This window comes from Ictalurus punctatus, chromosome 20 (assembly GCF_001660625.3).
Source record: "Ictalurus punctatus breed USDA103 chromosome 20, Coco_2.0, whole genome shotgun sequence".
NCBI classification, from domain to species: domain Eukaryota; kingdom Metazoa; phylum Chordata; class Actinopteri; order Siluriformes; family Ictaluridae; genus Ictalurus; species Ictalurus punctatus.
Window position 1 is genome coordinate 22,322,952 of NC_030435.2, and position 17,453 is coordinate 22,340,404.

A 17,453-nucleotide genomic window follows, 5' to 3' on the forward strand; every position below is an offset into this window, starting at 1 on the left:
ACACACACACACAAAGAAACATTGATGTCACACAAGCGAATAACCAAACAGTTTGGAGCAGCACGATTGGTCAGATACGTTATCGTTCTTCATAACGCTAAACCTACAAATGAAAATTGTATAACTGAAGGAGTCTCCAGTGTCGGCGCTGTAGTCGTCGATACGTTTAGGGAAGGAGTCTCCAGTGTCGGAGCTGTAGTCGTCGATACGTTTAGGGAAGGAGTCTCCAGTGTCGGCGCTGTAATCGTCGATACGTTTAGGGAAGGAGTCTCCAGTGTCGGCGCTGTAATCGTCGATACGTTTAGGGAAGGAGTCTCCAGTGTCGGAGCTGTAGTCGTCGATACGTTTAGGGAAGGAGTCTCCAGTGTCGGCGCTGTAGTCGTCGATACGTTTAGGGAAGGAGTCTCCAGTGTCGGAGCTGTAGTCGTCGATACGTTTAGGGAAGGAGTCTCCAGTGTCGGCGCTGTAATCGTCGATACGTTTAGGGAAGGAGTCTCCAGTGTCGGCGCTGTAGTCGTCGATACGTTTAGGGAAGGAGTCTCCAGTGTCGGCGCTGTAATCGTCGATACGTTTAGGGAAGGAGTCTCCAGTGTCGGAGCTGTAGTCGTCGATACGTTTAGGGAAGGAGTCTCCAGTGTCGGCGCTGTAGTCGTCGATACGTTTAGGGAAGGAGTCTCCAGTGTCGGAGCTGTAGTCGTCGATACGTTTAGGGAAGGAGTCTCCAGTGTCGGCGCTGTAATCGTCGATACGTTTAGGGAAGGAGTCTCCAGTGTCGGCGCTGTAGTCGTCGATACGTTTAGGGAAGGAGTCTCCAGTGTCGGCGCTGTAGTCGTCGATACGTTTAGGGAAGGAGTCTCCAGTGTCGGCGCTGTAATCGTCGATACGTTTAGGGAAGGAGTCTCCAGTGTCGGCGCTGTAGTCGTCGATACGTTTAGGGAAGGAGTCTCCAGTGTCGGCGCTGTAGTCGTCGATACGTTTAGAGACGTCGCTTTAAGATTTTTGCGCTCTCTCAGTAACATCACAAGCTACATGTTTATAGCAACAATAGTATGAGTAATAACAGATCCATCTTGCTCTCTAACGTTACAAACGTAACCATAAAACGGAGAAAGCGTACAATGTGTCTCTTTAAAAAAAACTTTAAAAAGTAAACTGTAATCATTGGTAAATGGTGTGGCGCAAGAGGAATAAAACCTCCAGAAGATGCCGTTGAAGATACTCAACTCTAACACCGCTTTGTGACCCAGATCTGTCGTCGATTATTTTCCTACGACAGCAATCTCCCTGAAGTGTTCGATTCCTTAATTATCGGAAGGTTCGTAGTGCAAACATTATTTTATGCAGCTCTACCACCGACACGTCACTATAGTAAACAGTAATTAACGCTATATTAGACGTGTCGAGCTTAAAAATTCGATTTAGAGAAAAGATCAAAATCGATAACGCAGCCGGGTTTCCGATACGATCACGAGGACCGCTCGGACGCCGGATACAGCTACGGAGAACAAACCGGCGTGCAGGATGAGGGACGTGGGAGCTGAAATACCTCGTCGTCGTCGCGTTCGCTGCCCAGCCGCTGGTACTCCGCAGTCTCCCCCATGGTGAGGTCGGACGATGAGGGCGGACAGGACTCTCGCCGCTTTCCGCTCACGCAGACATGTCTGGTGTCAGGATTTACCCAATCTGTTCATGTTCACTCCTCAGAGAGAATGCCTGCTTTATCCTCGTGTGTGTGTGTGTGTAAGTGCTGACGCATGCCTTGGTGCTCCCTTACTGCACCTAAAGTCTGCAGCTGTGCTTCCTCTTCCAGCAGGTCTGCATCGGCCGAATCCGTACGTGAATGTGTCGGGCTCGTTTCGTCTTCCGCTCGTGTACGGAGGTGGGTTTTTCTTTTAAATCCACATTAATGAGCGCTCGCAAAGCCTAATCCTTTGTTAGCGTTATGTTTACTCTTCTCCCATCCTCCCTTCCATTCTTCCTTTTTTTATTCTCTGTTTTCAGTCAGAGCTGCGCTCGTGGCGAGTGGTGTAACCCAAACACCCCCCCCCATCCCAAACGACACGGCAGCGGCGCTCGCCAGTGAGCAAAGGGCATGTCGACCAATCAGAACGAGACAGAGGGAAAGGAGGGGGAGAGAAGCTGTCCTTAATGAGGGGGAATTAATACAGTGAGAAAGAGGAGAGAGACAGCGAGAGATGCAGAAGGCCATCTGGGAGATCAGCTGGACAGATGGAAAGATGGATGAAACGAGGGTGGGAGAGGTGTTTTCCTTCGCCGTCTCCCTGCTGCAGATTTCTGATTTCTTTCTCTCTCTGAGCTGGCTTAAATAACGAGAGGTCAATCCTCTCATCGTTACGGCATCAGTAAATATCACGTGTAATTCATTATAGTGCAAACTGTTCAGTTTATTCATCCACATTATTTTCCCCTGAAACTGACAGCAACACAAGCCACACCTCCTCTATGAATGAAGCACAGAGGCCACACCTCCTGGACCAGGACCGAGGCAAAGAGGCCACACCTCCTTGACCAGGACCAAGACACATGGCAACACCTCCTTGACCAGGATAGAGGCCCCGAGGCCACACCTCCTTCACAAAGACCAATGTTCACAGAGGCCACACCTTCACCGGGACTGACAAAGAGGCCACACCTCCTTCTCAACAAATGAAGCACAGAGGACAAATCTCCATTCAGACTGCCAGGCAGAGAAGCCACACCTCCTTCTCTGTGACAGATACAGAGGCCACACCCCCAGTGAGACCGACAGGCACAGAGGCCACACCTTCTTTATTGCGACTGACAGATGCCACGCCTCCTTCACCAAGACTCCCAGGAACAGTAGCAGCGGCTCCTTACCGGAACCGAATTCTGTTTAGAACACAGAGTTCTCGGGTCCTTTGACTGTTTATTATATTTAGGACCCATTTCTGAGGTCTCGATGTTACGTATGTTGGGGGGGGGGAACTCTGAGGTATATTCTGATGTCACAATGGATTTACTACTTGAGGAGTTCCTCATAACGCCAGCTGGACTGTGGCCCCTTTTTCACTCACCCAGGTGTGAACACAAAGCCCAAGCGCCAGGAGGGTTCTCGGCCCTGATCTGCCTAATAGCATGCAGTCGACCGTCTCTCTCGCTCTTCCAGACTTTCACATGCAAATCAAATGCTCTCGTCTTCCACAACACATCTGCATCGGAAAAGCCTCACCGATTACAGACCCACCGTCCGGTTTGAAGCGTGTGTGGCGTCTCCCGAGACCTCGTCTCCACCTGACTTGATAACGGTCCAGCGCTGGGAATACGACTTCTCCTGAAATTATCCTGGACTGCGATTTGTATGGATAACACAACGTGTGGATAAATTATTAGCACAGATGCCAGCGATAAGCAGATCGCATATCCAGGCCGATCGGCTGTTCAATCAGTGGCCCAGCGGACCGGCAGCTTCGATAAACGGATGATATAATGGACACCGACGTTTCTTTTTCTTCAAATCATCCAGCAACCAGAGATAGAAACACTACTTCCTGTTGACTTTCCCTTAAAATCAACCTTATACCAATCTGCCCTTCACTGACGGGAGCAGAACCCGAGAAGGACTTCTTGTTTTGCCTCGAGGCTTGACATTTTGTGCATTCTGAGATGCTTTTCTGCTCAGCGCGGTTGTAAAGACGGGTTTTTTTGAGTGACTTTGAACCAGTCCGACTTCCCTCATCGACAAGCCTGCGGAACTGCTGGATGTTTCTGCACCAAACTCCAGAGACTGTTGTGTGTGAAAATCCCAGGAGATCAGCTGCTTCTGAAAGACTGATTTTTAAAATAATAATAATAATAATAATAATAATAATAATTTCAACACGCCCCCCTCCGCCGAAATTCTCCCTTCTGTCTGTCCGTCAAACCCCCGTCCCGCCTCCCTCCCACTCTCTCCGTATCCCTCAGCAGATGGTTGAACCATCAGCAGCGATGTCGTTAAATCTTTCACACCCCCTCGTCACCACCTACCGTTAGGAGACGGTCTCCTAGTGCCGGGTTACACAAACACACACATACAGACCGTTAATACAAAAAAAAAAAAAAACTTCTATCATACTTCATCGAATTTCCAGTATGGCTCTCCCCGAGCGCCTCGCCGAGTCTTTAACTTCAATCGCAGGACATGGAAGACATGTAGACGTTTTAGTATTCACGTTAAAGGGTTTACACGCTCGAGGGTTTGGGGAGGAAGAAAAATTTTTTTTTTTTTAAAAAAACATTTTTTAAAAACACGCTTCAACAAACTTTCGGCTTCGAGCGTCGCTCTCCATGAGTGGAGTGATCTCACACTATATAATATAATATCCTCTACGTGTACACACACACACACACACATACTAGAGCAGAGCGCAGGTATGGGAAACGCATCAACAGGGTGTAGCCTGATCCGTATAAAGAACTGTGTACGCTTCATGTCGAACATGAAATCCGTTTTCCAGCCGTAACATACAGCCTCGTAAACGGATTCCAATCTGCGGGTCCGGAGCCGGTATTGAGCTGAACGTCCTGCGTGCGCACACACACACACACACACACCCACTGTAGGGAGCTCCCAGGACAATCACTCGAGCTTTAGAGGACGTCTGGCGTCTGCCTACGCTCCATCTCCCGTCACCTAAAGGCTGGCTGAGAAACTCTGGAAACACACACTGCTATACACACGCTATATTCCAAGCTTGCGCGATATAAACATTACGACAAGGCCGTATAACCAGACCTTCGCATTTTGTGTAGGAGCTCCGCAACTTAACACAAAGACAGACTTATCACTCAAAAACACGAAAAAGCGTTCTTCCACTGATGAATCTGGAACGTCATATGCGGGTGTTCCGAAAGTGTCTGTTATATAGCTCCGCCCCCTTCCCTTCGTCTCACATGATGTGCGCTCAAGACCTCCTGGGAAGTCGTAATTACGACATCAGGTGCTTTCGAGTCACTTTGATGTTTTTTTTTGTTTTTTGTTTTTTGTTTTTTAAACTCTACTTCTAGAAAATGAAGAACAAAGAACGCGCGCCAAGCGTGCTTGATGTTTTTAATCGATTTCCGAAGCCGCTGTAGCTACGCTTTATCGTCACGCGTCGTATAGTAATTGTACAACGCGGTCGTATGTCGTGCGGGAAACTAGCTCGCTCGCATTGTGAATAAAAAATCCGAACGACAACTTCCTGCGTGAACGCGCATAATGACCGAAACCGGAAATTCTGAGACGAGTAAACGTTCGATCTCAACAAAATTTACCGTCAACTACAGACGCCGTATCCGTCTCACATATTCCCGGTTTCCCGCATATTCGCACATTCCGTGCGTACGACGTGTTTCGTTTCGAGACGGCCCGAACTCTCGCCTCACGCGGTGCTCGTCTTTTCTGTCGAGCCGAACAGGGAATATTTGGTGTCCGTCGACGCGAAATAAAATCCATCGGCGGCGTGTGTTCGACTTCGCTAACGTTAGACGCGTATATGTAACAACACTTGGCCAGATTTATTAGCAATGCCGCTGAAAATCCGCATCCAAAAATGGTGCCAAATAGAACAAATTATTTTTTTTTACATGTGACGTTAATCGGAAATAACGCCCTTGTTTACTGTTAATAAATTAACGGAGTAATAAATGAGCAATTCATTCGATTCTTTTATATTAAAAAAATAACTTATTTTTCAAAAATGATTAGCACAAAGAGAAGAAAATAAACTATTTAAATGCATTCATACCGTTTTTGTTTTTCTTTGTTCATTTATTTATTTTACAATTGTAATGATAAAGTCGAAAAATTTGAACATCGACTGTTGCCAGTCCGTTTGTAAATCCCTTCCTTACTTTTTTTTTATTTTTTTTTATTTTTTTTTTATTCTGATACCTCAGAAAAACCTATTGTGACATCATTCATCATGACATGGATATTACATCATTACATTGCCCAGCCCTATTAGACAGTAGATCGTGATAAAAAAAAAAAAATTTGTGAGAAATAAAAAAAATTTTAAATATCAATAACGCAACAGTGGGGTGGAAATCCTCTTACTGCTGCTACTGAAGGTGATGATTTTCCAGTAACAGCATATCTCAAAGTGTTTTCCTCGGTTTAATTCGAGAATAAACAATCCGAGATTAATCCAGATTTATTTCACTGGATCATTAATCTTTCATCATCATCATCAAACAACAAAAGGAGGAATCTCCCGCAGGAACACAACCCTGATCAAACTTCCCAGAAAGCTTTACACATACCAGGGAGATGTGAGGGAAGAATCCAGTGTGTGTGTGTGTGTGTGTGTGTGTTAGTGAGAGCGAGAGAGAGAATGTGAATACACACTAATCTCAGCTCTCGTTGCATCTTTCTAGGAAGCCCCAGGCAAACATGTGAGCTATGCTGAAGCCGGGAATTGTGTGTGTGTGTGTGTGTGTGTGTGTGTGTGTGTGTGTGTGTGTGTGTGTGTGTGTGTGTGTGTGTTATAGAGCGAACAGGTGCATTAGGAGAGGAGATGAGGGGAGGGGATTATGAAGCTCTCAAGAGAAGCGAGGGGGAAAACAGACGAGGTGACCCAGGTGTGTGCGTCTGTCTGTCTGTCTGTCTGTCTGTCTGTCTGTCTGTCTGACTCTCACTCGCTCTCAAGAAGGATCCAGTTCTGAATATGTTATTTTATATTATAGCTCAGTAAGGAATAAAACACTCGTGACGGACCGGAGTCACTGTTCCCAGCCAGAAGTCAATTATTTTCCCCATAACGGCGCACCCTGAAGTCTTTTATTCCTCTCATACCGCTGTCCTTTCCTACCGACAGCACAATTCAATTGAGTCACAGGAGGACGTCATACGGTCGAACCGTTTCTACTTCCGTTTCTCGCTGGGTGTTCTCGCCGTCCGCGGAACGACTCATCACTTACGCTGGAGACTCCTTCCATAAATACTATACATCTCGTATCGCTCGAAGGCCCCTGACCCGAATTGGAATCGCATTCTATTTTTGAACACGGCGCCACAATGAGGTCTTTTCGCGACGTGATGGTCATTAGACTCAAAAAAATAAATAAAAAAAAAAATTTTAATATCGTGATACACTTCAGACACAATATTTCTCACCGGCATTTTGTTTCGAGATATTCAAGACGGCGATACTCTGTTGAATGCCTCGTTTTTTTGTTTTTTTTTAAATATATTATATATATATATACACACACACACACACATACATACACATATATATATATATTATAGTAATCATAATCATCCAGTATAATAAAATGTTTGTGTGTTTTGTTTTTTTATCGTCAGGATGTGAAAAAAGAAATAATCCACACGTCTACTGCTCGGAGTCACCCGAGGCCAACAGCACACCAGGATGTGGCGCAGAACAAGTTAAACACCGCACAGACACCGAATAAAAAAAACGCTTCCGTTCGGTACCGCAAGGCCAGGCTGCTCTCTTGTTATTTCCTCTCTCTCTGTTTATTCCTCTCTGTATCTTTTTCAGCGCTGACTGATAACCCGTGCACGTGTATGCACTCCATCACACATGCCTGACCTTCACACACACACACACAGTTCACTCGTGGTTTCATCAGGACAGCTGTGGCAGGATGTTAGTGCGTTTCATATGACCGCCACTAGAGGCAGCAGAGCTACAGCAGAAAAAAAGCTAGGAGCCATTCAGGTCTTTTGTATCTGTAGTGCAGTAGAGTTTGGGGATTTTCTCTTCTACGGAGGTTTCATTCAGATGCGGTCTTCTACGAAAGTACTGAACTTTAAGTCGACGTTTCAGGTCGACTTATCACTCACAAAAAAAAAACAAACAAACAAAAAAAAATATATTTAATAGCGTTTCTATGAATTGTAGCTAAGCGGTTCCTTATTCACCACACCACGCTCTGAAATGGGACGCGTCTGTGTTTGTCTAGCGTTAGCACCGATCCGTGATGAGTGACGTACAGCGATCGTCTCCTCAAACCTGTATAGTCAAAGCTCTGAACCGTCGCGGCGCGTTCATACACCACGGTTAGCGAGAAGGGAAGCTTGGAAAACCGTAAACGAAGAACGCCGTGTATCTGAAGATCGTGTCACGTTTGCTCGACGTTCTCAGTCTCCGAGCGGTTTTTCCCCTTCTCTCTCGTTGCATATTTCTGTTCGTTTCTGGAGAAGTTACGCGCAGGACTTCCGGCACAAACGTGATCCCATATGTACGAGACGCCACGTGACGCAAACGTGAACGCTCAGAGACAAAAGTGGAAAGTTGCTCGACTTTAATTTGGATTCATTTTATTCGCCATCCAAACGCTAGAGCTTTCTCTCTGCGGAGACGTGTAAAAGTTCTTAGTTAAAAAAAAAAAATAAATAATAATAATAATAATAATAATAATAATAATAATAATAATAATAAGCATGGACAGGGCGGTGTGATAAAGCACAAGTTGACTGTTCTCCAATAACCTGAAGCGTTTCATTCCTTTAACAGCACGGCTATTTGGAAACCGCCGCGGCTTTTTATCCATCTAAAGAATGACACGTCATACTTTTCATCCGTTTAGAGAGTTATGCCGTGGAATGTCGGCAGAACGAGTTATAACTGTTATTCCTCGTGCTTTCGCAGCTACGGGCTGTTTTCCTCTCTCTCGAACGAGGCAGAAACGATATGTGTCCTTCTTACGAGACATTTGGCGTTAAGTGTTGATCTGGAGTCTCGGGCCTGTCTAACACTGGCTTAATAAAGGCAGGTTCTTGCGACAGCAGTAGCAGTGAAATGGATTTTTGACTGCGTGGGCGGCTATCCTGTGCACTCCACGACACACAGGAGTTAATGAGTGTACGTGTGGGTGCGTGGGTGTGGACTCGCCAGAACAGAGACGCTCTATGCGAGCAGTTGCATCATCCGTCGTGCCACGCCGATGACCTCGTCAACCTGTAACCCGCTTCCTGTTCTGAGTGAGCGAAATAAAATCACTCCGGATAAGCAAAGAAAAGAGTGACGAAAGGAAAAATAGAGAAGGGGGGGGGGGGGGGGGGGGGGGGGAGAGACAAGGCGGGCAAATTCCTCGACGATGTGCTGTACATTGTCTCCACTTCTTCTTCGAGGAGCAAATAAAAACTAAAAAAAGGGCGACAACGGTTGGGGGGGGGGGGGGGGGGGGGGTTTCCACCATTACTGACACACGCCCTGGAAGTGTAGTCAGAGAGAGTAAGCCTTACTCCCCCGAGTGACATTAAACAACGCCTGTGGGAGACGCTCAACTGTCCCTCCTTGATGGAGGAGGGGAAGGTACGGGACAGTGAGCACATCGTGTATACTGAGAAGTTCAGAAGACCAACGCAATTAGACTTGGACGTCGGTCAAGAGCCCAAGCCTGAACGGCCAGGGAGGACGTGGCCGGCGCTCTACATAATTTAACATAATTTTCCTTTAAATGTGCCGTAATTGAACTAAAATCAAACGTATACTCGTTGACGTGGTGAGGATGTGTGTGTGTGTGTGTGTGTGTGTGTGTGTGTGTGTGCGCGCGTGTGTGAGTGTGTGGACGCTCAGAAAGAAGGGGCGGAAAAAGTACTGAGAAGTGATACTCAAGTGAAAATATAAATATAGATAATGGTGTCAAAATCTTTATGCAGCCAAAAGAATGGGAAAGGTGGTGGGCTTTTAATGAAAGAAAGGAAGCAAGAAGAAGAAAGTTAAAAAAAAAAAAAAAAAAAGGAAAAGAAAAAGCAAAATGAAGAGATGAAGCGATTAAAGAGGAAAAAAAGAAAGGGAACGAAAAGGGCTGAAATAGAGATACAGAGAAGGAGGCAGAGAGACACAGAGTGACGGGCAGAGAGACGGGCAGAGAGACGGGCAGAGAGACACAGAGTGACGGGCAGAGAGACGGGCAGAGACACAGGCAGAGACACAGGCAGAGACACAGGCAGAGACACAGAGACAGAAAGACAGGCAGAGAGAAACAGAGACAGAAAGACAGGCAGAGAGACACAGACAGAGACCCGAACAGAGACACGAACAGAGACACAGACAGGCAGAGAGACACAGACAGGAAGAGAGACACAGACAGGCAGAGAGACACAGAGACACAGACACGAGCAGAGACACAGACACGAGCAGAGACACAGACACGAACAGAGAGACACAGACACGAACAGAGAGACACAGACACGAACAGAGAGACACAGACAGGCAGAGAGACACAGAGACACAGACACGAGCAGAGACACAGACACGAGCAGAGACACAGACACGAGCAGAGAGACACAGACACGAGCAGAGAGACACAGACAGGCAGAGAGACACAGACAGGCAGAGAGACACAGACAGGCAGAGAGACACAGAGACAGGCAGTGCAGGAGGCAGAGAGACAGGCAGAGCTGAGGGGGTAAAAGGACAGAGAGATTGGGGTTAATGGAGCTGCTCTTCCTCCTCCCTCTGTACAGCAGAGGACAGAGTTGTCAGTCTTGGCCCTCCAGGCATTTACACTGGCACTTACTGCTATTTTTGACGTGCGCGTGCGCACACACACACACACACACACACACACACACACAGACAGACAGGTAAAAATAGCCCCACTTCCCCCCTCACTGCACAGTGATCCATGTATAAAGGCTCCTCCAGCGTTATGGATGTGACATGAACTTTCTCAGCGTCTCACTGCACGTGTGGTCATGTGACCTTTACTCCACACACACACACACACACACACAAGGTGCTAATGAACTTTCTAGAACAGCAGCTCTGACAGTCGTGCAGCTGCAAAATCACACCTTTATATTATCTTAATAGACATCAACGTCCTCGTTCTAACGGGCTTACGCTTCAGAAGAAAACAACGCACAGATCACATGACCGTCGTCCAGCTGCTGGACCCGGATCTACGACGCTACGTTTCGGGAATACGCCGAGGTGACAAATCTCCTGCCTTGTCCTGTTTAATCCTCACATGACCTCCAGCGCTAATTGATGGAAACGTTGCTTTCGAGACGGATAAACGATCCTTGAAAATAAACCGTAAATACACACACACACACACACACACACACACACACACACATAATGACACTTCAGCCTGGTGTGTGTAAACTTTTCCCTTCGCAGATAAGAATCTCAGTGAGGCAGCAATCAAGGCTTTTTAAACGCTCAGCTCTAATTATAGTTCATTATAGCTACAGTTAGATCATTTCCTGAACGCTGGCACAGCATGTTTTCATGAGCACACACCTGTTGGCTCTCGATTACACCACTTCCTCTGGTGCGTACACACACACAAAGGACAAACACACTGTGACACAAACACACACACACACACTCATGAGAGCTTACCTCACTTTTAAGAAAGATTATTGTGTAAGCCTTGTGAAGCATTTCAACTGAAATTCAGTGTTTCCTGTTCGTTTGACGTCTACAGCGTCTGCACAGCTACACACCTGAACCCGAGAGCAGCGTCCCCCCCCCCCCGCGGAGTCGGTCTCGGAGTCGACGGTAGAACTTTTCATCACAGAGGAAAGAGGAGCCGTGTGAATGGCTGAAAGGCTGCGGAAGGGCAGATCAAAGCTGCAGATGGCGGTAAAGCAGGCGAGAGGCGTGGAGGCTCGAATAACGGCACTCCGGGCATAACAGGAAGGAGATACGCAGCGCGCTCGCGCCGCACGACGCGGAGCGAGAGAACTATGCGGCGTGAGCGTGTCGGGCATACCTGAACGAAGGAGCACGTTCAAACACACACACGCACGCGTGTATGTATGCACATCCTGAACTACACGCGTAACACAAGCTGAGCGCTTGTTCGCATTACAACACCATAATGCAGCCACAGACCTACATCTACATCACACACGCCATCATAACACAAACGGTGTGTTTCTTACCAGCTGTGTAGCTCCTGGTCAATTCAGTCACTGGGCACAAGCGAGCGAGTGTGTGTGTGTGACGCAGAGCTCACACGTGCTCGGGTTCCCCGTCAGTCCAGGCCATGGTTTAATACGTCGGTCACGGCAAAGAGTTTTGATCCGAGAGTGCTGCCATCACAGCAACGTCTAAAACACACACACACACACACACACAAAACGAAACACATGCAGTTAATGAAAGTACACAACTTTCGAGAGAAACAGGACGTTTCTGACCAAAAAAAAATAAACTCCATAAAAATAAATCTCACCAAATATACGTTTTAAAAAACTATTTATGCAAAAAACAAAACAAAAAACACACTAATGCTGTAATGATACAATATAACATGTCCTTTACTAGGTTTGACAGTTAGAGAGGCCATGCCTCCTTTTAGTAGGACTGACAGGTAGAGAGGCCACGCCTCCTTTTAATAGGACTGACAGGTCGAGAGGCCACGCCTCCTTTTAAAAGGACCTACAGGTAGAGAGGCCACACCTCCTTTCACTGAGACTGACCGGTAGATCCATTCAGATTCAATCCCCTCCCAACTTCTGTCCAGCACACTGTTCATAAATATTGAACGGAGGCCTGGCCTCCGCACCTGCACCGGGCCGAAATCTCAATCAGACCGCAAAAAAAAAAAAAAAAAAAAAATCAAAGGAATATAAAATATTGAAAATAACGCAATCTTCACAACTTTATTATCCATGCCCAGCAGCGTTTTACCGGACGTGTTGCGCGTGTTACATTTTATTTGACGTGTTCTACGGGAAGAGCTCCTGATTATATAAAATTCCCACCCCTCTGTACAGTATCTGCTTATTTGACGGCCACACTGCGTCTATTCATCCCTCCTCCTCCATTTCTCTGGCGATATAAAGCTGAGCAGTGTTTCTTTAACACGTAGTTTCCCTGTTATTCATCAAACCTCCTCCGTCTCCTGCTCCGGAACAATGCCGTATTTACTGCAGCGGCTGAATTACGCTCTACTCGGTGTACAGGTTAAACACAACTGCTGATATACTGAGATTAGTCAGCATGAGTACACTCAAACCAGACTATCCCTCATACACACACACACACACACACACCTCCTCCTGCCTGAATGACCACACGGTTTCCTCTACATCGGCCGAGCCGACTCATGAATGACATCACGCGACATCGCGTCCTAACAGCAGCCGCGTTGTTCGCTGAGCTTCAGGTTTTCACGACTTGATGACGAACACATGAAAAGAAGAGTTAGCCGTTCCAACTGCACATCAACATCGGCGCACATCTGTATTAAAAGATACGACGCCTCGTTCATCACGTGTGCGTACGCCAGACTGAAATAAATATTTACACCAGGTTTACAAAAGCCTCATAAATGCCGATGTCCTTATAAATATTTAGAATTATCATCATCATCATCATCATCTATAAACTTATTAGAAAATGTATTATTATTATTATTTATTTATTGTTATCTACTTCCAGTCTTACATTGTGTTAATTAGGCAATTAACACACGGGTTAGAGAACAAACTTTACGGTGACTGCACCATGTCCTCAGTTTTCACCCGGTTTTAATAATCCACGTGCAGAAGGCACACGTCGCACCCGGTAAAACGTTTTTGTTTTGTTTGTTTGTTTTTTGTTTTTTTTTTTAAATGCCAGAACTGCAGAATGTTAATAGCTTTGGAAGAGCTGCCTCTCGAGACCGGTCAGTGGGCGGAGTCTCTAACGAGCCTCCAATCATCAGGACGTTTGGGAATTTCTCCTGGCGCCGGCCTGATTTACTCCTCCACTGCACGCCCACCTGGAGGAGGGGGGGGGGGGGGGGACGGAGACTCCGCCTTCCTCGTGCCGTCCATCACACAAAGAGTACTTTTGTCCCGTCACGCATAAGTGCTGCGTTTCCTCCGAGGCACGGGCTGAAGGCTTCGCCGTGGGAGCGGATGACGGATGACCAGATGACTTCCAAGCCAGAAAAACAAGCGTTCTGGAATGAGGTCAAGGGATCTGAACAAGTCCGGAGGAGCTGAAGGCAGAGCTCAAGCCTTGAGGGTATATTATTTACGGGAAGTTGGAAAATTTATAAAATAAATAGATAAATAAATAAATAAGTGACAATTAAGGGAACAATACACCATGAAAAACTGATGATCATGTCTACCTGATGCGGCGGCGCTTTAGTCTTTTAGTCCAACTCTCTCATCTCAGCGTCTGTACACTCTGTATACTCAGACTTCCACAGCTTCTCTCTTCATGCTAATACCATCACCAACGCCGTTGCACTCATCACCTCGAGCCGAATCTCTGCTGTAACTCATTCAACTGCTGCACTGCATTCTGGGACCCAAAAGTAACTAAATGCGTCACAAATATTCCATATTTAATGAGTTTCAGGGTGGAGTTCTCCTTTAAAAAACACAACGCCTCGTTAGATCGGGCTGCAGACTATTTATGGATTCCTTTCTTTCTTCAGAAGAGAAAAAAAAAGAAAAAGAAAAAAAGGTGAGAGTGGGAGGAGCTAAAACACAAAACACAACACACGATCACACAGCCTCAGGGGAGACACCGGAGAAAGTCGGAACTCGATCGAATGAAAGCGAGGACCGTAAAGTCGGCCCTTCGTAAAACTTCATGGTCACCTCATGCTCACATCTAGTCAAGAGTCTCCAGGCTCGTAAGTGAAAGGATATTGTAACTATAGCTCTGAGGTTTCGTAACGACGGCCGAATAGGAGACGACACCCAGACGTCACGATATGATAGATAGGCCTGTCACGATAATTACGTTATTGACTCATCGCGCGATATACGGACGTGACCTGGATCGTTTTTGCGGACCTCGACGTGACCCGTCGTGCTTGCACGCGTGTTCGTTTACACAGGAATGAACGTCACCATCCGCTCCCGTCCTCTCGTCTGCTCGGGTGCTGCCAAATTAAAATCCGAACTTTAAATAGTCGTCGGATTCAAGATGAAAACGCACAAGACTGCGTCCTCACAGTGTCTCTGCTGATGCGTGGTTAAGTTAATACATCAAACATGTGAACATCCGGTTCTATTTTTGCATTTTCTCGTCAACATAAAATGCCGTCGAGTGATGTCCGATACCGTTTGAGTCCGGGTAAATGTTATGACGACATCAGAACGTCCTTGTGCTTTAATTACGTAGATTTCACACGTGCAGCTTACGGACGTTTGTATGCAATTGAAGGAGTGATTAAATGAGAAAAATCACAGGAAAGCCCAGGACTGGAGCCAGGCGAGGGGTTTGAACTGGGAGGAGTTGGTACACCTGGATAAATACGTGTCAGGCTTCTACATCGTGAGAGTCCACGCGCGTCGTGAACGCGGTCACGTCCTGCTGTACGATGAACAAAGGGCAGTAGATCACAGATGTGGCTCTCTATTGTTTATCCGAGCTGAGCGCTATAGGAGAGGGATAATAGACAGCTTTTAAGAGATTAGTATCCAAACATTACTCACATGGCACGAAGAATGGCTGCTGAGTCATGCGGAGTGGACTCGGTGTACACTACCGCCTTTCATCGCCACGAGAGTACGAGGTCTCCACGGCTAACGCTAACGTCGACAGAATTAGCCTGTTACGTTACCAGAAGAAAACATACCGAGAAACTGTTGCTTTAGTAAACAAAGTAGTGCTTCTTATCTTTAAAGAAGTTCTTTGTGCACACACACACACACAAGTATTTGCTTTAGATTAATAAACAAACAGACACATTTGCCTTTTAACTGACTCTACAGTTGACTGTTCTGAAGAAGTCAATATACATCGCTCATCACAGGAAGAAATATCGCTAAGAAAAGACGAACACGGAGGCGTCCATGTCCCCCCCCGAGGCTTCTCGCTTGCAGCAATAAATCGCAAGTCTTTAATCAACGTGCTTTTTATGATATGTAACCGTTTCTAACACAGGGACGTGTACGCCAAGCGCACGAGATCGTGCCGTTATCGTCTCCGTCCTGCCTCCAAGCTAACTGCTTGCATTTTGACGTGCCGATTCAGAGATGTTTTGGTTATCGGACCGATCCGACCTCCTGTAGCAGTTTAAGCACGGATTGTGTTTAGCGGTGGGCGATATGAAAAAAATTAATACTTCTATCACGGTTCTCGAAAGCACTTTTCGCGCTACGTAATACGGATCACGATATCGCTCGCAAACTGCGAAAAATACAGTGGTGTTGCATCCGTTGTGTTTTTTTTTTTTTTTTTTTTTTTTTTTTTAAATGTCCAATGATTTATTTAATGTCTACAAAAATAAATGCATTTAGATTTTTTTTTTTTGTTCAAAGAAAATCTTCTAATTAAGGTAAATAAATAAACAAACAAACATATAAACAAACAAGGACGAGTCAAATGAAAAGCTTTTTTTTTTTTTTTTTTTTTAAAAAAAAAAAAAAAAAAAAAGATGGGTGTCATTTTTCTACATAATCTCAATTTCGTTCAGCGCTTAACGAGTGTCCAGCGCTTAATGAGTGTTAGAAACACGACTGATTTCTAATTAACCTTCATAACCTTAAATCACCTCATGTAAAAATGCTCTTTTTTTTTTTTTACAATTTAAAAGATTACAAATTGCTTCCAGTCAGTTTGTAATTATTTCATTTTGAAAACCAACATTTAACAAAAGGATATCGCAAAAATCCGAAAAATGTCTCGTCACACAATCCATCACAATACTGAGATTATATCGTCAACGTGGATAATCCCGGTCTTCTGTAAATCAGCGCTAAGTCGCGCTTATTTTTCCAGCAGCGCTACTCCGGACAGTCACAATTCTAATAAAAAAATATTTCTCCTGTACTTTATATTACCTCTATCGCCGTCTCCGCCATGGGTAAACATCTCGGGTTTGCCGAATCGCTATGCGATGACATCATAGCACATGATTTAACAATAAACCCCAGATTCCCTGAAGCGATCCCACGTTATACAAACATAGGAGTATTTTCATCATCGTTCTTCTTATCACACGACGAACTATCGAACTGCGCCAGCGTTTCTGCGCGCATCAACGAGCGATAAAAGCTCAATGCTCTGAAATGGACTTTTCTAAATGGCCTCCATCGGACGCTGAGGCAGAAAGGAGGACACTGACGGACCCGTTTGGTTAAGGAGGATTTCCTCATCATCTTGTCCTTGTAGGTTATACTGTACACAAGCATGTGGTGCTGTTGGGGGGTTTTTTTTTGGTTCATTATCCCTCATCAGGAGCCTGTTTGCTAGTTAGAACTTGATGAAAGACAGCAGTAGAGTCTGGCCCAAGGCTACATCATTCATCACTCAGCACACCAAACGCAGAGAGCGAGGTTCGGACCAATCGAGCTCGTAATAGCTGAGGTTGAAGCCCATCGATCGTAGTTCGCGATCGCTTTATACGTGATCGTCGTACCGAGCCGACTTTAATTAACGGCTTATTTTTTTCCCGTATAGCGCACGGAAAACAACCGTAAGAACTTTAAGAGGTGTAAACCAAGTGTATGCCTAGGTGGAAACTACATAAAAAAGGTACACGAGCATTTAAAAAAAAAAAAA

At 45.8% G+C, this 17,453-nt stretch overlaps 1 protein-coding gene across 6 annotated transcripts in view; it reads right to left on the minus strand.

Annotated features, from left to right (window-relative positions):
* The window catches only part of tnk2b (tyrosine kinase, non-receptor, 2b), a 45,073-nt gene that overhangs the window by 24,238 nt on the left and 3,382 nt on the right, over nt 1-17,453 (minus strand). For 4 of the 6 annotated variants that reach the window (XM_017495505.3, XM_017495508.3, XM_017495502.3 and 1 more), the window contains one exon: nt 11,879-12,046. The gene's annotated coding sequence lies outside the window, so the exon portion shown is untranslated. Of the gene's footprint in view, nt 1-11,878; nt 12,047-14,061; nt 14,242-15,382; nt 15,499-17,453 lie in introns of those variants that run through there. The other 2 variants (XM_017495503.3, XM_017495506.3) reach the window with 2 other exon arrangements.